The following is a 22914-nucleotide window of genomic DNA, read 5'->3' as shown; positions in this document are numbered from 1 at the left end:
ACACTTTTTGTGAAGATTTATTTATTTTAGTTGGTTTGACGTAAAGTCGTCATAACTAAGTTCAGTTTGTGCAATGACTGAGTGGAAACATATATTGGAGAAAACAAATGAATGAGAAATTCTCAGAAAAGATGATTTTTTGAAAAAAGATACGCTTAGAGACAGGACTCGAACCTGCGTTCTTATGCAATCCGTGCATACGCGTTAGCATTTTGCCACCCTAAGCATGTGATAGACACGGATCTACCACACAACCGGGTCTGGTGAAGCGTAGATCATCAAACATGGTCTAAATCCTAGCCGCCAAACGACCGGTATCATATATCCAAAGTCCTTTTCTGTTCATCAGACAACAAGCACTAGTATATGGATTCAACGGTAGTCAAATTGACAGTTCTAGGAAAAAGGTTACTGGGCTATATCGAGCAGGGTTTACGTCTAAATAATCGTATTTCTACTTCCAAAGCAACTAAAAAGCATTTTTATTGATGTAAATAAGTTGTAAAATGCACTCAGCAGTAGCTTTGAAAAAGATTACTAATCGAAAATCCAAAAAGAGCTCAAAAACAGGAGCGGGTCATTTCGTCAAAAGGATCATTTCACCGAATAGGTCATTTCGCCAAGAGGGCCATTTCGCCGAAAGGGTAATTTCAATTACAACATATTTATTTTGTGTGTTATTATGTCTCCGGGATAAGTCAATAAGTTTTCTCGGGAACTCCTTTCATGAATCAATCATTATTCAAGGGTACAAGATTCATTTTTTTTTCAAGAAGTACAATTGTAGGTCAGCAAAATGGTCGTTAACACTATCATCTTCCATTTTTCTTTTTTTATAAATTCAAATTTCATAAATTACGATATAAAGACATTTGCAGCATTCGGCGAAATGACCCTTTCGGTGAATTGGTTTTCGGCGAAATGGCATTCGGCGAAATGACCCATTCGGCGAAATGTCAATCGGCGAAATGACGTTGACCCTCTTAAAAGAGCTGCTAGAGTCGAATTGGTATGATAATGATGTAAATTGCCCTTTCTGGTCACGAAGAATACTTATGCAAAATGTGAGCTAAATAAAAAATCCTTCGATTTTATATGGAATTAGTCCTCTACTGTACAAGTTTTTCATAGCTTATAACTAGAAAAAAAAGTTAAAACTTTCAGATCAATTTGAAGTTGCAACAAACAGCAATCACATTTTTATAAAACTCTAGTTATCACAACAGAATTTGTTACTTGGAGATTCAACGAAATAACGTTTTATGAAATAGTATTCGGGAAAAATTGACTCTGAAAATAAACATTGACTACTAATAATCACAGTTATCAAACTGTATATTTCATCACTTCGGAAGTTGATCAAAACTATCATGAATGATAAATTATTAAAATCATTTTTGGGAGGAATAAATTGATTTCCTAGAAAGTTGGCCAAAAATTACAGAATTGGTAAGCAATTTGAAGTTAAGGAAAAAAGTAAAACAATTTCTGTTTGATAGGTGGGAATGCATGTTTAATTTACAACATTTATATTTTAAGATATGATTTATTGTAATACTTCAAATCCGTAAGGTAGGAAAGATTTTTTTAGGATATTGAATCAACAGAAAAACAGTAACAGGTTGCTTCTATTTGGGTATGGAAAATTTATCAAATGGCCCGAAATTTATGAATATTCAATTCCGATCAATGTAAACAATATCTTTTTTCAATTCCAACCCTACCATACCGTACGGCACATTCAAGGCACAGTTAACCAAATGAAGCGCGAAGCTACCTATAAACAACTATTTAAGCAAGAGCAGTAAATTGCCGCCGCCCAACGAAGCGGAACGAGATTCCAAGATTAATGTTCTCGTAAGCCAGAGCGGGCAGTCGTTTACTGCTGGTAAAAAAAATATTGTGAAGGAGAGTTCCAAGTTCGAAAGACCTTGGGGGGATGATCTTGAATATGAAGATGTTAAATTGAATTGGGAGGAAATGTCATCTTAAGGCGAGATAGTCATAAATAACAGTGTTGAGTAATAAACGACACTAGCATTTTCCTTGAAGGAAACTGTGCTCTTTTTCGGTTTTGTTTTTGATGGATCAGCAGTGTTTAATAGGAATGGAATGCAACTGATAAGTGGATTATTAGGTTTCACATTCCCTCAACAAGATCCTTCAAGAATCTATTCGTTGAAACCTGATCGGTTTCGAGTCCGTCTGCCCGAACCGTTCCGTGTGTCATTTCTCTAGACTGCCCTTGTCTGCCAATGTGTGTCATTCATAGTCCTGAAATGCTTTTAGTGTTTGGATTATTTTGTAAATATTTACCTCTTACGCGTTTCTAGTTCTTTTCCGTTACTTCAAAATTTATGGTAGCATTCCATTAAATCATAAACTCATCATCAGTTAACCTGAAATAAATCCCCTAATTCTACGAGTGCACCTACCGAGCTAAAGAACAGGTAGCCAAATTTCCTGATGATACACCCAACCAGAAAACTCAATTACCGTCGTCTGATGGAAACCCTAAACAACAACAAAAAGGTCGGAAGCAACGGAACCGAATAGTTTACATGCAAAACGAAGAAAAAAAAACATTACAACATTTCCTTTTTTTTCCGAATTTGGTTTGGCGATGGCTCCTTCCGGAGACACTCTTCGACCGGATATTACAGACGCTTGCATGCCGTGGTCACTGCCCTAAACAGCCAAGAGCCGTGACCCTGATTTTAATGGTTAAAAGTCTGAGAGAATATCTCTAGCCTTCCGTTTTGGTGACTTTTGTTGTGGAATGTTTAATTTTGTTATTCAATAAATAATTAGCTGTCTATCAAAATTATTCACAACGGATACCTCCAATTATCACATCCTTGAGGGTTCCGCGATGATGCAACTTGCAACGAAAGTAGAGGGGAGGTGCAACTAGCAGAGACGGTTCGGCAAAATTGGTTGTTTAATAACATACTTCAAACTAGTCGCGCAACATTTCCGAACTTTCGATAGAGGGGGGAGGACGAATACCAAGCTCAAAAAAATATAAATAAGTTTGACCTTCCAATGGCGCTGCAGGCAGCGTGGTTTACCATAACATCCGGGCAACGGTAGCCACAAACTGCCAAGAGCCCAATCAAACCGATGAGGCGACGGAGCATAGATTGTCATCAACAAAAAGGCGGCTCCGTTGGGTTGCCGTTGGCTTACTGTTAGCGCGACAAGAAAAAGTGCATCGAAATTAACATTTCATGCGCCGCGCCGTTGTCGCACCGTCGCCGATGCGGTCGTTTATCTTCTGCCAACCTTAGCACAAGGGACAGGGTCATTCGTCTCCTGCGCGAACAGGGCTAAAGGGAGCCGTTTTTCGATTCCACTCGAATACATAATATTTTACGGTTATGGCTTTGACCGATGAAATAAATACGGAAAAAAGGCAAGACCAAAAATATTCAAATTTGACTGATAAGGAAGTGGCGTAAACAATTTTTCTCCTACCCATGATGCATCCTACGTCGGATTTTACGTGGACTGTAGAGGAGGTAAAGGACGGAACGTGCAACGATCATAGGTCGAGCTTACCTGAAAATAGACAAGAAACAACAAAAGAAGAACATTAGTACAAATTACTGTCAGAAAGGCAATAAAAACGACGGGTTCTGAAGTCGAGGCATGTTGTCTCGATTGGTCAACAGTTATGTGTTTGTCCGACTACCATTTTTAGTAGCCAGCAAAGTATTATATAAAGTGATTTATGATCGCTAAATGTTAAAATATGTTGCTGGCGCATGCTCCGAAGAGGAATCAATACTTATGTGGTGTTTCTGTTGACTGTCGCGTCGATCGATAATAAAATTCTGTAAATATAATAAAGACCTTTTGAAGAATGTAAACTAGGAAACACGAAACAGTGCTTGGAGTTGATATCCTATCCGTTTATAAGAAGCAAGTACATGTCAGATTATTACGTAAACAATTCCGTAGGTTTTGTGTGTATGAGAAATATACTAAAAGTAAACAATGTCATGTTGCATTTTTTGCATAAAATTTGAGTGTTAGTTTTGTTCATACAGAGTATAGATCAACCAATGATGAATTTAGCGGAAGAGATAGGAACGAATGATAATCTGAAGGTGCAAAATCGAAGTTATGCGGAGGATGAGGTCTAATGATGCCTTTCTCATTGACATTTCATTAGAAATCGATGCAAGTTCCGATGGAGTTTTTTGCAATCCAGAGCCGGGGTTCGGAGACTGCGGTCATCGCCGGGACTCGTTTTTGCGGCCAACAAATAGTCAGGCCTATAAGTTCAAATAGTTATAAAATCTACTTTGAAAATTTCGTACTTGTCTGTGTCGTAAATTTTATGACGATTAGACATTTTGACTAACATATAACACGTTCAGCGAAAAGTAAACTATTCAATTCAAATGTTGATTATAGAGATAAAGACTTTGTTTGAATTAAAGCTGACTGATTTACCTCTGCACTTTTCCGATTGAGCTAATTAAACGAAAACGAAAATCTGTGCTTTTTGAATTGGCATACTTTGTTATTGATTTTTTATTTTTGTTATTATTATCAACATAATTATTTGTAACTAAAGCATGTAAATATTATTGACTGTTTTTATTAACCATATTACTACACAACTTGTCGAAAGCATAAGATTCCAATGCTCTTTTTCATCAGTACATACGAAATTATACAAAATACGCTCGTGAAAGCGGTGGTGTTCTCTTCTTTCATATCGGCACGTAGCAGTTTTGCATCATCATTTTATATGACGGTTTGAAAGTTTTGACACTCATCGTCATAAAATTTCGGAACCGGAAGTTGGATCTGGATGAAATTGCACAGTATCTTTTAAGACACTGATAGCTTTAATTTGAATTATGAATTATGTAAATCGGTTCAACCGTTGCTAAGTAATCGAAGTGAGTTCCGTTTTTGGAGCTTTTCTTCACTATTATTGGTGCTTTAGGTACCGAAAACCGGGAGCTAAAATTTGCACCTCGTTTCGCCATCACTTGTGGAAAAATACTTATAAAAAAGGAAAATTGTGAAAATCGGTTATGAATTTTTCTCAGAAAATTGAGCTCGCATTTTCTCATACAATTGCACATATTACGTTGCAATTCCGGAACCGGAAGACGGATAAAGAAGAAATTCAATAGCAGACTATGGGACCATAAGACCTTTTGTTTTAATCTGTCTGTGAAAATCGGTTTAACCTTCTCTGAAAAAGTGAGTTACTATTTGTTTTCGATGCGTATCACAATCACACACATAGACATTTGCTCAATTCGTCGAGCTGAATCGAATGGTATACTGCGTTCATCCCTCTGGGCTTCTGTTCAAAAGTCGGTTTTTACAGAGATTGTATAGCCTTTCTATATAAGAAAAGCAAACAAACAATATCTTTGTAATTCCATCAAACAATAATTAAAAAAATTAAAATGGCGCCCGATGCAGTCGACAACATATACTGCTCAATCATTAGCACGTCGGAAACGATAAACAAAACGTGGTGAGCAATAAGTCAATCGAAATGAGTAAATCTAACTAACAAAAGGCATTGGTATTAGCGCGAAAATAATACCGCCGTTGTTACCTTCAAACGGTCTTCTATAAGGCCATCAAATAAAAAAGTAGAAGTTTCGCTTAAGAAACGAAGGTATCTCAAAATAATGGTCGCTTCATTTGAACAAGACGGATAGTGTAATAAACGTGCATTTCTTTGATGAGAGCTAGGCAATTTAACTAGCTATCAACGACCACAAACAGCACTTTGTGGAGAACGAAAACGCCAAGTACATCATTCCAGTTTATACGAAAGACGATTCTTTATAAGTTCGGATGTATGACTTTCCTTTAATCTTTATAGACTAATGTTTATAATAAAATGAAACATGTTTCATTCCGGAGAGCTTCTCTCAATTGAAAAGGAAGAATTTTTCCCCAGTATCCTGAATAGCGAAACAACAAGACTTCCATGTTAATCGTTTGTCACTTACAACAATCAACTAGACACATTTCCATGAAAACAAAAATCTGTTCAGTGTGGTATGCGTTGCGGGAACTGGACAGAAAATCACCTACACTCATTGATTACGGTAATTCTTCTACACCGGCCTCTTCCAGTCCCAGTACTTCCGAGAAAGAGCAATAAATCACTCTAATCATATGTTTAGGGTTTGAGCGGTTAGTGGAATGAAACTAAACCGCTTAAAAATAATTAAAGTTCCCTTAAATTCTTCTATGAAGAATTTTAACTATTTCGTTATAATACTAACGTAATAGTGACAGAGCCGCTGGAGCAGTTCCTCCAAGGAAGACAATACCCACTAGATCCAAGGTAGACAATAACAAATAACGGTAACTTTTTCACAGTTTCCATTTCATAATCTGCATAGTCGTCAGACATTTTCCATTCTGTTTTTCTCATAAGATACTGATAATTCCTAAACCAGCTCGAGACAGCTCTGTGTCTTAACAAGACTAAAACAGATCGTTAGGTAGATCCATCTTAGATTTATTTTTTGAATTTACAGGTTTAAACCAACGACAAATGTGTCAAAAAAAATTTTTTATATATATTTCCGATGATCTGCTCTGCTTGCAAAATAAGAAATCTCCTCTAGATTGGTTCAATAGTTTTTTTTATCACATGACTAGAATCTATTGACATAATTTCAAGAAAATGCACTTTAAAGTTAATGCAAAGTTTGATTTTGAAATATTACAACTATGTTCTAAGATCTTTTGATTAAGGGGGTCAGCGTGTCAGTGTGACGCCTATTTAAGAGATTTATTTGAAACCCTTCTAGAACAAAGTAATTTTTCAATTTTATATCCTTTTTTAATATAGAAGGCGCCATCTTGACAGGAATTATTAAACTATTCAATAATTTTGAAAAATGATTCATGAATATTCATTTAAGGCATACAATGCCGTTTATTGACAATTCACTCAGAATACAATATCGATCAAATGATCGCCTTCATTAGACACACAAAAAGTAGCCCTTTTTTGGGAATGTTTCATTGTTTTTCACGGGCGTAATAGCAACAATCTGCGCTGTGATATAAGCTTTCAATATTTTTCGGTTTGCTTCCTTTTTGGCCGTTTCCTTTAAATAGTCCCACAGAAAAAAGTCCGACGGAAGACGCCGAATGTCTCCCATTTTTTTACGATAAACAAGCGCAGTTTTCGCAGTTGACAGATTATTTTCAATGTAAATAAGATGGCGAACCCAGTAAATTTTAATAAATCTTTGGAAATATGTTGAAGTAGTGACACAAAACATTTTCGGAGATAGACATATTAAAAAGAGATACTCCACAGCTGCCGTGATTCCGGCTGTTCTATTTATTCTATTCGTGGTTCTTGAGACCCTTTTCGGAACTAAAATAAAGAAAAAAGATAGAAAAATAATTGTTGTTTTTGACACCTTTAGACAAAACTTGTTCATTGTTGAATTTTATACGCTTAGAATTGAAATTTGTTGGGTTGTAACACAAATCGATACACTCTTCAACTCGGATTGCGGAACCCGGTTGAGGTCCGGAAGAAATCCAAAACCGATTGGAGGAACCGAAATCTAAGTTTGTGCAAATCGATTCGGACCTCTATGCCATTTCAGATAAGATACTAAGGCCGTTTTTCACAGTAGTTGCATAGCTTTTTTACATGGGAAAATCCAAAATCGATAAACCTATAAAATTTAAGAACATTCAAAATCTTGAAATACTTTTTTTCCTAGAATTTGAGTACTTACACTTGACTAAAAAAGGAAACAAAATTGCCTGCATAGATACTAATTATTGAAAAAAGTTATTTGGATTAGATAATCTATTGACTTCACGTCTAGAACACAAATTTGGAAATGAGTAAGAAAGCAATAAAAAACTTTAATGTATTACATATGCACAAAATGAAACTAAACGCGTTGGAATTAAAATACTTAAATAAATGAATCATTTGTTGCGAAGTACACGGATAAGAATCCCTTGCTAGTACCATGATTACAAAGTCATGTCAATTATTCATGATTTCATGAGCAAAATGATTCATATAATGAACAATAACTCCTTTCCCATGAAAATTTTCTTGACTTATAAATTATTTTACCCATGAAATTATGAATAATAAGCATGATCTCATGAGAAGACATGTTTGTTGATTTGATAACTTTTTAATGATGGTACCGGCGATGGATCTTTATCAGTGTAGATTCAATTTATGGAGCTGTACAAACTGTCAATTATTTAAAAGATATTTTTTTTATTCAGGCCTATTTGCGTACAAGCTTTACGTGGCCGATTGAACCGATTTTTAAAATAATTTTTTTTTGAGTTGGATCTCGTTGAGGATTGAGGGGCACTTCGTTCGTGGTTAGTCTCGTCATCCATTGCCTCATCGATGGTATTGTTGTCGATTTCCGTCTTCTTTTCGTTGCTAGTTGCTGTGGATGCACCTTGTTTTATATTGGTTGCAGTTGCTGGTTGGTTAGATGGTAAGCTGTTAATTGCAGCTGGTGTACTTTGTTCTATAAGGGATACGTTGGATGGTTTCGTTGAAGGGGATGCTTCACTGTTGTTGGTGACTGTCACATGTGTACTGAGGTTGCTTGGGGTTTGTGTGAAGGAAGCACCGTTGTCCTTTGGTGTAGTTGTCTCCTTGTCCAGTTTATTACATGGCTTACCCTAGTGAACAGCTTTTTGGCAATATTGACATGTGGCCATCTGATTGTCATAGGTAACAAGTGATTTGCACGGAATTCTTGTATCTTGACCGAAAATCACATAAGAAGGTATAGGCCTCTTCAAGTGTATGCGTAATAAACGTACGCCATTTAGAATACCGAAGAAAAAATCTTCCACTTTTCTTTTTCGATAGAGAGAATTGTCTTATTGTCTTATTGCATTGAAGTAAATGCACACGTTTAATGTCAAGATGCATTTGCTCCTTAAGCAGACCTTCAAGTTCTCGTATCGAAGGTCGAATTTTGCACTGCCTGAAGTCAACAACAATTGTGTTCTTTCGTGTCGGCGGTAGCTTTTGTTCGTTTGGTTCACTCATTTCGAGGTCGTTCTATTGTTCACTACACAATACTGTACTTGGTTTCTTCTGTCCCGAACGTAAGCGGTTTTGTTTTATCGGCTGACTTGGTTGAGATGTAAAACCGAAAAAACAACATTCGATCTAATCGGAAGAAATTTCACTCTGCAACTGCGTCAGACTCAATCTCTATTTACTTGGATAGAACTATACATTATTCAACGTTGGTCACAAGATGCGGAAGTGAAATATCGACTCGCATCGTGATTTCAGCTGATTAGAGCTGCCCAACTAACCGTCAACTAGAATTCGATAGAGCGCCATTGAAAGCAGTTGTCACACAGAATTCTAGAAATGTGGTGGTACTACATGGAATGAAAAGTCCCGGGTCTCTCACAGAAAAGGCGTGAATAGGCGAACAAGTCTCTAGATAGCCCAATACCAAATTTCATGACAGTCTATTCACTAGTGTTTGAATAACAGCTGATCGTGTCAGACGAGTTCTAGTTTTCATCAAGCTATGTAAAAATACCAGTTTCGCATTCATGCATAAAAACAGTGGTTTTTGCAATGTTCGAATGCTGCCCGGAGACCCATAGTGTTGTATACCATTCCACTCAATTTGACGAGATCGGAAAATGTCTATGTGTGTGTTATACGCGCTCAACTTTCTCAGAGATGGCTTTCAGGCCATTGACCAAGTTCAAAGATCAAATGGCTGTGACTTTTGGTTCCGGAGATATGATTGTATAAGTGACGTCACCGACAAAACGCGTTGTTTTTTATCGCTCTAATGTATATAAGGGTGCCAATATTTTGGGATCTCCTCTAATTTCGCAAAGCTCTATTCTTCAAAAGTTTAAGCACCTCTATAAACTCCTCATGCAAAATTTGAGCTGAATCGGATATGGGTACGGGGTGCTGTCCAGCGGTTAAAGTTTGAAAATTTTCAATTTTGAAAAAGCTCCTTAGGGGGAAGTACATGAATTTTCCGAAATCGAAATTTTTTTTTGCTGCCAAAAAACTTAAAATTGCTGAAACGTCGAGATTTAATGTTAACTGAAAAAAAACTTTTTTTTAGATCGACTTTCTGGGACTCAATTCAATCTGAATCAATTGGTGTCAAAAATGAGAACAAATTAGTGTCACAAATTATTTAATAAATAGATAAAAAATGTTTTTATGAGACTGTTTTGAAGAAAGAGAAAGGCATTATCACACCACTAGGTGGAATAAGAAGGGTTTTTTTTCAAATGGCATCAAAATGTTGGATGAGTCAAGTGTATCACTCTAGATGGAGATTGTACTGAAGAATAAAAAAGTTTTCATGGTAAAAATTGACTTTTTCTTTGTTAGGGCCGGGACTTCTCATTCCATGTAGTTTCTGTCAATTGATTGCGCGAAAAGCATGATTCAAAGTACACACAGAAGTTATTCGGTGGTGGCGATTGAGAGACTCATATAAAAAAATCTAAAATTATAGCGCCGTGTAATTTCGTAAGTACTTCCATGCATGAAAATAGGGCGGGTGGGTAATATCTGAGACGTAACTCAGCAACATGAATATGAATAAACTTGCCATGCTCCTTTCACACTTGCGAATATCGACAATCATTTTCATTAGTTTGTGAATTGTTTCGATTGTGCAATCTATATTTCTACGCTTTCACAATTTTGACAATTCACCTATGCTAAAGTACAATTTATACACGACTAACGTATTCTATCGTACAATTATACGAAGCAGAATAAACGAGTAAACAAATTGCCCGACTACAGAACTGCACTCATTGTAAATAATATTATTACAGAAATTAACACTCAAACGGAAGAAAAAATAAAATAGATCTTGAAGATATATTTTGGTTTCTTACAAAAATCGATTTGAAGAATTTCTTTCGTGTTTAACAAGTTCGAGTGCTTTTTCTTGAATGATAAGCTATATTTTGTATACTTCATACATTCTATTGCAGTTCTTAGTGGTTTAAAAATAATTCCTTTAATAGTACTAAATAAACATTTATTCTAATCTCAACTTTAGAATCTAGGTCAGTTTGAATTATACTATCATGAAATAACCTTTACTCAACTCAACTTAATTAACAGTGTACTCATTTAACTGTTGTTTGTTTAAAGTAAACAGTTGAATATTTTTTTTCGTTTTAGTCTCCTAAAACCAACTTCCCAAAACAAAAAATTGAACTTTATTTATCTTATTCATATAACCTCTTCCGAAACAACGATTTAACGTGTCTCCCACCAAAAACAGAACTGTCGTGCGAACCGGAAACCCTCAATCAATTTTACCTGCGAACCCTGACTCCTACCTCAAATTAAGTCAAATGATGGCACCATCCAAGAAAGAGCACCAAATGAACATCACCACTCGATAAAAAAAAACAAACTTGGAATTTATAATCATTGTTTCAACACTCAGCTTGTAGCTTTAACTTAATGTTGGCCACTTGTTTGCGAGTATATCGGAACCTCTATCGGGTCTCGAAGTCAAGGCCATCGACGACTGCCTCCTGCCTACTACCTACGACCTACGACGAAACTGTCGTCGTCGTCGTCATCATCATTGTCTGTGTGATGAATGCCAGTTCAAGTTCCGCGGAATTACAAACCGTCGGAACTCAACATCGTGCGGAGAGCAGTGGAAAAAAATTAACTTTAATGAAAAAAAAGTTGATGAGGGCCCCCTCGCCGCTCGTTATGATAGCACAAATCGTGACTTTGGGACGTGATCGAATCGGAGATACTGACGACCAGGTGACTTTTCTAAGGTCAACGATCAGGTATCGCTTCGTGGCTGATTCCATGTTTGTAGGAACTACTACTAAAACTGACTGGCGGAAATGCTTCTGTTCCAGGCGAAGGGTAAAATTGCTCTCGTATATAATTGCTACAAATAAGCAGTGTGTTGTTAGATTCGCTGCGTGGAGTTTGACTGTGAGCATGTGTTGTTATATCCTGTGTCAACAGCCCCCCCCCTACCTGCCTGTAGATAATGCAATTAAACTAATGAGAACTGGACGACTACAAACTGGTTTCTAAGGGTAAACTAGCGATTCTCCAGTTCGGATTGAATCAAAATAAACTGACGAACATCGTTAAAACTACCTCAACTGGAAGTGACAATTGCGCTCCGATCGGTTGTTTTTGCCTTTTTTTTTTGTTTGCTGCTAGCCAAGGCTCTAATCGGCAATTAGACATTCGAATCACGCACATATGCGCTAGTCTCCGCACCACAGGTGGCAAATACGTCGTTCGCAGTCAGGATGTCGAAAAAATGATTTTATGCCACAGTTAAATATATATTGCACTAACCCGACTTGTGGTAAGTAATTTCCCAGTACCAAGTCGGTTAACAAGGTACTACTTTGTAAAAGCACCAATCACTGTTTTAGCTGGTTGCGATGTGCCAAACAGCAGCGAATTTGGTTTCAACACTCGCCGCGCAGAAAACGAACGCCGACTGTCAAGCATTAGGAGCGAAGTGTTGTTTGTTGGTTGGACATGGTATCATTACGCTTACCGATCGCTATGCTTGCATTCCTCGGTAATTGATGGGGACTTGTCGAGGGAATTAGACGCGCCAATTGATTGCCTGTAGGTTTTTTTATTTCTTTCGATGAAGAAATTGGTCATTATTGAATATTGACTAACGATTTGTGGTCATCAGCCCGTAACATTTAACTCGTTTTCGAATTTTTGGAAATGCAGATGTTGTTCAAGAATGATTTACGATGTAGCACTACAACCACTCATAACGAAACAACCGTTTTGAGGCAATGGACTGCCCTCATATTACGATTCAATTAATCATTGTCCATTAAACATAATCATCCAGACACCGTATGAAATGCCAAAAGAAGCTGGCACTCAGAGCCCTTTTTCTTATAGGAGTATGCATTTTACTTTCTCCTGCCAATGACTTGATCGTATGAGTCAGACGCCAGAAGATTCATAAACTCCTCTGATGAGTCAGTCACATTGAAATTTATGGATTGGATTTTTTAGGGAAATTCCCAATATTTTAAACAGTCAGATGACCAATGTCAGAGTACTACATTCCGATGTGGAACTTGATCTTCTGTTTCGACAGCCTTCCCAATCGATTCGTTCCTACTGACACTAATAATCCTTTCAGTCGAATGCTCGAACATACGATAACTAGTTGGCGAGACCAGGGTAAAGTCTCTGATCAAATAATTTTCAAATACAGTGACCAAATTTCTTTTAGACGCTGGGGAAATTTTTCAATCACAAGTCGATGGGTAGGTATCGGTAATATGCACAATTTCTATCGAGAAACTGCTGTTTATTTCTCATTTTAGTATTACTGGAAATAAATGGGCTTCATTGGGCTAGAACCGGATTCACCACTGCCCACTAGTTGGATAAAACAAATAAATCGTTCTTGGGCTGCATTAAAATATGTCATTCATTGGCGAAACTTACAAACTTACGCTCAGACAAAAGTTATTTTTCAAATTTGAAGAAAAAACTTTTTTCAATCCACCGAGTGGTGTAATGTTACATTTACCGTATTACTTATAGTATTATAAATATTACTGCAGAGTTCTAAAAACAACTGTTCATTGAATAGAAACAGTAAAGTTTGTTCGAACTAAATCTAGCAAAATCTACCCATCAAAATACCCTACCACCCTACCACCCTGATCACTATTTCAAATACTTCCGAAATCTAATTTCGAGGACCGAAACAGCCGAAGTTGGTTCGTATGACCAGCAACAAATATAACCCACAAGTTGGAACAGTCTTGAACCTAGTTGAAAAGAATTTTTCTCTCTTTGATTTCGTCGTTTTAGGTGGCGGTATAAAATTTCTAACGTCTAACAATCTCTGAGAACACAGTTTGAGTTTCATTTTGGAGTATTTTAACACTATTTTCGGTGCTTCCAGAATCGGAGATCGGGAAACAGGATAGCGGAAATTAATTTGATAGGCCGTCTACTAGCAATGACTGGAATAGTTCCGAGCCCAGTTCAGAAATCTTTTCACGTTGTTTGCTTGGCCGCTTAAAGTGGTGATGTAAAATTTCGAAACGGAACCAAAAGTTGTATCCGGATAAAATTCTAAATCTTTGTATGGGACCATAATGCCTTTGTTTGAACCTAAGTTTGTGAAAATCGGTGTGTTGTATTTTCTTCTTCCGTGCCAGCAACGGTACGCTTACCGGCTTAGTGTCATCATTTTATATGACGGTTTGAAAGCTTTGACACTCATCGCCCTTTAACTGCGGAACCAGAAGTCGGATGAAATTTCATAGTAGCGTTTGAGACAACATGAGGATTAATTTAAATCAAGATTTGTGAACATCTAGATTTTGTTGTTTTTTGATACTTTTCGGTGAGAAATAAATACACCCTAATGCCGTTTTTTGTACTGCATAACGTTTCGGCTTCGGTGAATCCGGTTCTAGCCCAATGAAGCCCATTTATTTCCAGTAATACTAAAATGAGAAATAAACAGCAGTTTCTTGATAGAAGTTGAATATTTACTGGTTGAAATTGTGCATATTACCGATACCTACCAATCGACTTGCGATTGAAAAATTTCCCCAGCGTCTAGAAGAAATTCAGACATCGTCGGACGCAATTTACAAAAATTCACACTCATCATTCACTCTATTCCGTACTCACTCATTGCCGACGATTGGACGATCATTCATTCTAGACCGTCCACACTACTCCAATACGATGGCTGAAGCATAGTAAGAAACGTTATGCAGTACAAAAAACGGCATCAGGGTGTATTTATTTCTCACCGAAAAGTATCAAAAAACAACCAAATCTAACGAAGTTGCGGTGACTAAATAGAAGACAAAAATTTGTGAAAATCTGTTCAAGCATCGCTGATAAATCGAAGTGAGTTCCACTTTTGGAGCTGTTCTTCACCACTTCCGGTGCTTCTGGAACTGGAAATGAGGAACCAGTACTGCCGAATTAGGTTTGCTTACAAACTAAAAAGTTTTGCAAACTAGGAGAATTTATCAGACAGTTTTATGGGATTTATACATGTTTTTGCCATCGTTTGTGAAAAAATACTTATGAAACTGAAGATTTCCCATTTATCGCGCTCTAGTTCCGAAACCGAAAGTCGGATCTGGATAAAATATCCTAGAAATTTTTCAATAACTTCAATACCTTTGAGTCTTTGTTTGTGAAAATCGGTTAAGCCAATTCTGAGAATATTGAGTACATATTTTTGTTACATACATACATACATACATACCCAGATAGACACACACATCCAGACAGACACACTCAGTTCGTCGAGCTGAATCGAATAGTATATAACATTCATATAACAGGCCTTTAATTTGAATCGTAGTTGAAGAAAATCGGTTGAACCGAGAAAATCGAGTGCACTTTTTCTTCATTTTTTCGCACATATTTTTTCACACGCATACTTGAACAACAAAAAATACAATCAGTTCAAAATTTTTGACTCTAGCATTACTTTTGAGAAGAAACTGCGCGAAAATTCCTTGTAAATTTTCAAAAACACAAAAAAAACAAACAGTTGATGTGACTGATTTGGTTTCTTCGGCCATATTTTAGGGAACTAGGAAAGTATTTTTTTAATAAAATTTAAAACTCTATTATCTCCAAAGAGATCACTTTTTACGTTTCGCCTTCGCCTCATCAGTGCGTCAGCAGTTTATGTTGAACTGCTAACGCCACCTAATGGCTCAACTCAAAAAAACTCCAAATAATCAAAAGAGATATATCAGATTGTTCATCTGTTGTAACTGATAATAGAAGAAGTTCATTGCTTTCTGCATAGGACGCTGGTCTTACACGCCAGTTGTCATATGGTCGAGCCCCGACGTGGAAGGATTCTTAGTATCAGTAGGATACATAGTACTAGCCATGCAATGATTCTGTACACTAAGAATCGGCTGCGAAGTCTGTTGAAACAGAAAGGCCAAATTCTACAAAAGAAATGTACTGCTGCCAAGACTCATTGCTTTCTAAGTCAATATAAAAAAAGTAATGGACAAACTAATTAAAGTCAATTAAAAACAGATGGATTTTTGAAAATTGTTAAAAACTTTCCCAGAAAGTATGGACGCAACCAAAAACCGCTGCCATTTCGCAACGGTTCAGAATCTGTCAATTTTTATGGCTGCGTCCTGTTGTTTACATTCTTCTCTAACCACTTGTGCAGTTGTTTATTCTTTTCCATTAGTTTGTTTCGAAATGCGTGTACTTTCAGCAGAACAACGTCGAAAAATTGTGTACAAATGGTGCACAGAACGCGGACTGTCACTGAGAAAGATAGCAAAAATGGAAGGAGTAAGTGAAAAAGCCGTGCGGAATGCAATCAGGAAGTTCGGTGAGGATAACATCTTTGAGGACAAACCGAAAACGGTCAAAACGGGTCGAAAAAAAGTTCCTGCTAACCCTCAGTTGGATAAACGTATACTGAAGGCGTTCGAGCAAAAGCACTGAAGCAGTCCGAGACATCGATTGAAGTCGAAAAATTTGGTAAGAAAGCTATGGTCTGGCAAGCAATTTGTAGCTGCGGTAAGATTTCGAAACCCTCCATCACCATTGCTTCAATTAACAGCGAAATATACATCAAGGAATGTTTACAAAAACGACTTCTACCCATGATTCGAAGCCACAAGGATCCTATTGTCTTCTGGCAAGATCTTGCTTCTTGCCACTACTCGAAATCAACGATAGAATGGTATACTACCAAAAATGTCACTTTCGTCCCAAAAGACGTGAATCCACCAAATTGCCCAACTTCGCCCAATTGACCATGTCTCGGCAGCCGAAATCATTCAGCAGTTCGAAAAAGATTGGAGTCAAAACTTGTCGCCAAGAACTCTGTACGGAATTTAATGAGGAACGTTCGCAAGAAGGTGCGCCAGCTAGTCTACAATGGCTAAGTAGCAAATGTTGATAATAATATTCTGTTGTCTATAGTCTATAGTGTTCTATAGTCTAATATTATCAGTATATCGAAAAAAAATTTGGATATCTAACACTTGTGAATTATTTACAGCGAAATCAAAGTGCGCCATACTTTCTAGGACAGTCTTTAAAGTGTTTTTTTAAATAATTTTGGTTCCAGTTTTAAGTGAGATTTTTTTATCTATTTCCCAGAAAAAATTATAAATGAACGAGTTTTTTTTAAAGGGCAAAATTTCTCTTCATAGCCCCAGCTTTATAAACACCAAACCAATCGGACCAACCGGTTTTGGAAATTTTCGTTTTAGAAAACTGTCAAGAAATTTTTGTTCAGGACCTTCTCAAGAACTAGGCTAAAGTCAAAATTGTGAACCAAAGATGCAAATTGTTCTTTTTTTTGGTTATGACAAATAATCTATGAATCAAATAAACGAAATATACAAAAATAAATCGAGCTTTGAATGCAAATGGTATTGACAAAGATTTTGAATCATGAGAGGTTCATCAAATTATGCAATACTTGCGTTGTAATACCTGATACCGTAACTAAGTGCTAATTATACCTTATTATTCTAACTTTGTTAAGAGTGGAGTTTATGTAACGTTTGGAGTGTATATAACTATGGATCTAATTATTATAAATTTGACAATGCGTAGGAGATACGCATTATTTAATCGAAGTGAGCTGATCTTTTGATTAACGTTTTCATTAAAAAAATGACTTTTTTCGGATGGTGATAAAAAAAGCCAAGACAGATAATTGCTTTTGATAAATTATCCATGGAAGGTAATTATTTAAGCTTACTTGCGAAAAAATTCAACGCCCTTGCGAGTGGACTTTAGGTAGTTTACCGGAACATTCGCCATGGCAGACGAAAACATGCGTGTAGGCACTGTTTTTGCCATAACGGTCAGAGTTCCACTGATAGATCTGTCAAATTTTGTCTGCTAACTCATGGGTTACTATGATTGATGCTGCATGGGTAATTTCGTCAGTGCAGGTGAAGGTATCTCCATGCAAAATCGGAAATTCAAATCCTTTATTTTTTAAATGCAAACGTTAACAACAATGTTTCAGCCAATGAATAATTTGCTTATTAGTGAAAACTCATGGCTCTCGAACCCCATTGAAACGAAAGATTTATAACATACTAGCTGACCCGTCGAGCTTCGTCTCTCCCAGAAACTGTTTGTTTGCATTTCTGTTTTCAGACAGAAGAATTGTCAAACGACTAAGTGGTCAACGTTTCTCTTCATTATTTTTCTGATTACTTAACCTACAATCAACGGAATTCGACACACACTCGGTTTAGTTCAAAAAGAAGAAATATCACCAAAGATGAAAATATGAAATACTTCTGTGAGGATAAAATTGAACAAATGCACAGATCTCTATTCTAACAGTCCGTTTTAAGGAATTACTCATACGTGTATGTTCACCCGACAGAACAAACTTTGAAGCAGTTTCTTATACACAAAAAAAATTATTTTGGTGCTCGGTAATAATTTTTGCGGTAACGATTATATTATAATAATAATAATAATAATAATAATAATAATAATAATAATAATAATAATAAAAATAATAATAATAATAATAATAATAATAATAATAATAATAATAATTTTTGCGGTAATGATTATATTATTACATTATTATTATATTATTTTTACTGAAAGAATCGTAAAATGTATCCAACTTACGGTCATCTGTCAAAAAACTACTGAATATCGGAAAATCCTATGTAAAAGTACATTTACTGGCACGGTCTGTAAACTCTGGAATGTCATTTCTCTTAACGAACTTTAAAAGTTTTACCAATATTCGAAAAATAATACAAAATAATGAAGAATTTCAGTAATCATCACAATACGAAATACAGATCTGTCAAATAACATCATTTTCGGACTTAAAGATGTGAAAATCTCTAGATTTCTAGAGAGAAAATAGGGGTTCAAATTGATTGCTGCACACAAAATAGATAATACAGATTAATGGCGGTAAGCTTTCATTGAGTGAATATATTCAAATGGCCTTCTACAACTTTTTATTTCCGCACTCTAAAAATATGATGGGTGATCCAATATTCTACTGAATTGCATCCGAAAGATTTTTGATCATTTTATTTGTATAAATTATTTCTGGAGAGCAAATGTAATTCAAATAAATTAATTAATCGGATGGAAATGTTTTGAAAACAAAATTGCTCCTTCCTTTCACAGATCTACAAAACTAAATTAACAAAAAAAAAACAGTAATACTTTACGGGTCAAGACGTTTACATTGGAGTTAGGATTGTTTTGTAAATTTCGCCGAGCGTCGGTATTGAATGATGAAGAAGTCGGTAGAATTATGACAGATCGAAGTTCAGTGGAACTCTACCGATCAATCAGCAAATAAAACTTTTACTGAACGGATTACCGAATGTTCAGCTGCTTGAAAGTCAGTAAAACTGTATCGACATCCGTAAAAATAATTCGGTGTGTACAGCTTTTAAGCGGCGAGAAAGTTTTTTCAGAATCTGTTCTGTACGTTCAAGTTATCAAAGAATACCATGCGTACTTTAGAGCTCTAATAAAGTGGATATTTTCAGGTACTGCGGAACTTTTGATTCCTTGGAGACGACGCTTAAATTTTTACATTGCCAGTTAGAACATTCTTCACAGAATATGCAATATGAAATGACAGTCTGAATTCATTATGATAACCATCTTGATATTTAATAGCCACTTACTGTGTGCACGTACTCAACCCTAAATCATTAGAAAGAAAAATGCAAGAAAAATCTCTTAGTTTGACCTTAGCGCTTCTACAGCACAACCTTTTCATTGATTCAGTAAAAAATGTCTGATTTGTTTATCTTGCCCCACGATGACCAATACTATTCATCTGACTCTATTGACCTCAATTCATCAAATGGTAAATGATATCAAAACTACTTCTTCTGCCTGCAACGGTAAATTTTAATGATGGCTCTCATTGTGGTTGTCATGTTTCCAAACCCCTTCACTAAAACAGCAATAGAAAATATATTGAAATGAGTTGATTTTATGCCATCCTGTGGCGTTCTTATTTTTATGCTAGGTGAAAATACGAAAGCTCATGAAAGAAAGCTAACGAAAATTCTTTTATGACTTATGCTCAAGAATTCAACCAGATGTTGAAAATATAGGCAAAACTGTAATCCTGTGCAAAACTGGATTATTTATTACCGACTTATAACTGTGAAAAAAAAGCCTCAGCATAACAACAAAACCACGACGAATTTACATTGCTTCTTCTGTGTAGAAAAAAAAACAAATAACCAAATAAATGTACGCAGAAAGTGTTCGATTTTTCCTAATTTAAATAGAAGGCTACAAATCTATGTATAAATATCAAATCAAAAATATGGATTGTGTTATTTTAAAAATTCAAAACGTGATATCATCGTTGTGTCCCAATCTTAATCAACTGTTCTTCCGACTGCACGAGTTTGGAACTTCGCATATTTCAAATAGCGGTGTTGAGTCAATATCAAAGTGTCACATTTTTATGCATATTATTCCGTTCTACAGTAAGTTTAAATGGAGAATATCATGAAAACAGGAAGTTTCGAACTGTGTACATTTTTGTTGAGAACAAGCCTCTAGATGGTCCAATACCAAATTTCATGACAATCTATCCACTAGTTTTTGAATAACAGCTGATCGTGTCAGACGACTTCTAGTTTTCATCAAGCTATGGAAAAATACGCACCAACGCATTCATTCATAGAAGCAACGGCGAAATTGAATGATTTACGGTACGGATTGGTCTACCACCCCCCGTATTCTCTAGACCTGACCCCCAGCGACTATTATCACTTTCCAAACCTGAAAGGGTTTCTCCAATGCTCGAATGCTAAATCTTTTTGTTTTCAAATGGTCTCAAAAAGTTGAAAGGGTCAAGTGTATCGCTCTAGATAGAGATTATACTGAAGAATAAAAAAGTTTTTACTTTTCAAAATCGACTTTTTCTCTGTTAGGTCCAGGACATCTCTATCTATGTAGTAAAACAAATCGGCTGCAAACTTGTTTCAAGATCCAAATCATTTAATAGTATCGCCTTCTGTAATTTGTGATTGTTCACAAGTTTTCGTCATATACATGTAAACTTATGGAATTTTACAAAGTATTATTAATATAAGACAAGAAAAACATCAATTATTTATTTCTATTGTTTTGTAGATTTTTCAAACGCAAATGGTTATGTTCTTGATGGCAAGTACTTGGGCAGACAGTATATTTGCTGACTTTCCCGTCATTTTGATCAGGTCCAATACTTTCTACATTCATTTTTTAACGCTTGCATAAAACGTAATTTAAAAGGCAAAATAGTTGCATAATAATCATTAGCTCACCTATTGGTCCTTTGACGTTCGACATTCACGGATTGCCACTAGCGACGACAAGAAGATTCACACGCATGAAAGGGTTCCACTGTATTTCACAACGCAACAGCAGAGCAACCCGAGATGCGCCGCCGCGGTGTCTAGTTTGCAAACAGACCCTCTGCGAGCAGATCGGGTTGATCATCTTTCGAACACCGGTAGGACCTGAAAGCGTACACACGGTCGATTGGCATCACGATGCAACAACAGCCGGGAGCGATCGAAGCACGATTTCGTCACTATATCTGCATAGCAATATGCTTTTTTTTTTTCATCCAATAGTCAAATCTGTTATTTGACTATTCGATTAAACTTGCGATGCGAGACTCGATTGCATAATTGGTTTTCTTCGCTCGTCATCGAATCTGTTATCTCCATAAACGACGGATATCGTTAAACGAGAAGCATTCGATCTGCTTCGAGGTACATTTGGACTGCGTGCTTGCCAATTTAGCACAAACGTTTAAGCGAGACTAACCGATCAAGTAAATCTCCTCCGGGGTACCCCTCACTTGCCATTGTCTCCTTGCTCCTGCTTCCTCTGCTAGTTGGTGCATTTGCGTCATGCGATTTCCACCAGCAAATCGGCACTTGACCTGGTCTAGCGGCGATTCCAAACTTGGGAGAAATCAATACACGGCCGCCTAGTCAGACCAAGAGTGAGGTTTCATGAATGGGTATCTTGTTTTGCCTGCCGTACGATCGGGTCATTCGAATCGCGTAGTGAAATTGTCATTCTTTTAGACAAGAGTCGAGCCTTGCTTAGACACATTTCACAGTGGAACGAGATTCCGATTAAAATGATTAAAAGTTAGTCCACGGAATTTTTTTTATGAAAAAATTCAATTATCATTTTTTGTTGGAAAATTTTCGACCCTTTCAGAAATTTAAGTATGAGATAAAAAATTTACTCATTCGTTAGCCCACAGTTATGCTCAGCCACTTAAAGGGTACCTCAGGTATTACAAAATATTTTAAATATGCACATTACCATGGTGTAATAGCTACAAAAGCGTACCCTTCATGCTGCCCAAGTTGTGCGACGTGTGTTCATATTTGAGTATGCCTGCAGGGTTCGAGTCGAGAGCGAATCCATTCCGTGTATGGTGGCCAATGTGGTAGGTTGACAGGTGGTTCAGCCATCGAACCCGCAGCTGAACCGGGTCGTACGACTTTTAGCTGTACTTCGCGATAGGATTGCAACACCCGCTCGGGCCATTAATCAAGATCTGTGGCTCGGCATAGCTCACTTGTGTGTTAGTGTGTTAGACAGCCATCGACTTCAGTGCCCGTATCTATGCTGCAATTAATCTAGATGACTGCTTGCATAGTCGTCAGGAAGCTACTTTTAGGCCCTGGAAATTTCTGCTCCATCGAAAGCCAACACACTCTAGTTTCATTGGGATCGAGGCCACGTTCACCTATCTGTAGGGGCTTTTGAAACACGTGTAAATTTAACTATAGGGCTCAAGATGAATAATCTGGGTCTGAATCAATTACCCCGGT

The 22914-nt window shown here is 36.7% G+C and overlaps 1 protein-coding gene across 2 annotated transcripts in view; it reads right to left on the bottom strand.

The window, feature by feature from the left end:
• The window catches only part of LOC131439510 (supervillin), a 645906-nt gene that overhangs the window by 459575 nt on the left and 163417 nt on the right, over positions 1 to 22914 (bottom strand). The gene's annotated exons all lie outside the window — the stretch shown is intronic.

Source organism: Malaya genurostris, chromosome 3 (assembly GCF_030247185.1).
Source record: "Malaya genurostris strain Urasoe2022 chromosome 3, Malgen_1.1, whole genome shotgun sequence".
Classification (NCBI taxonomy): domain Eukaryota; kingdom Metazoa; phylum Arthropoda; class Insecta; order Diptera; family Culicidae; genus Malaya; species Malaya genurostris.
The sequence above is the reverse complement of the archived record's forward strand: the minus strand, read 5'-3'. Positions and strand labels throughout refer to the sequence as shown.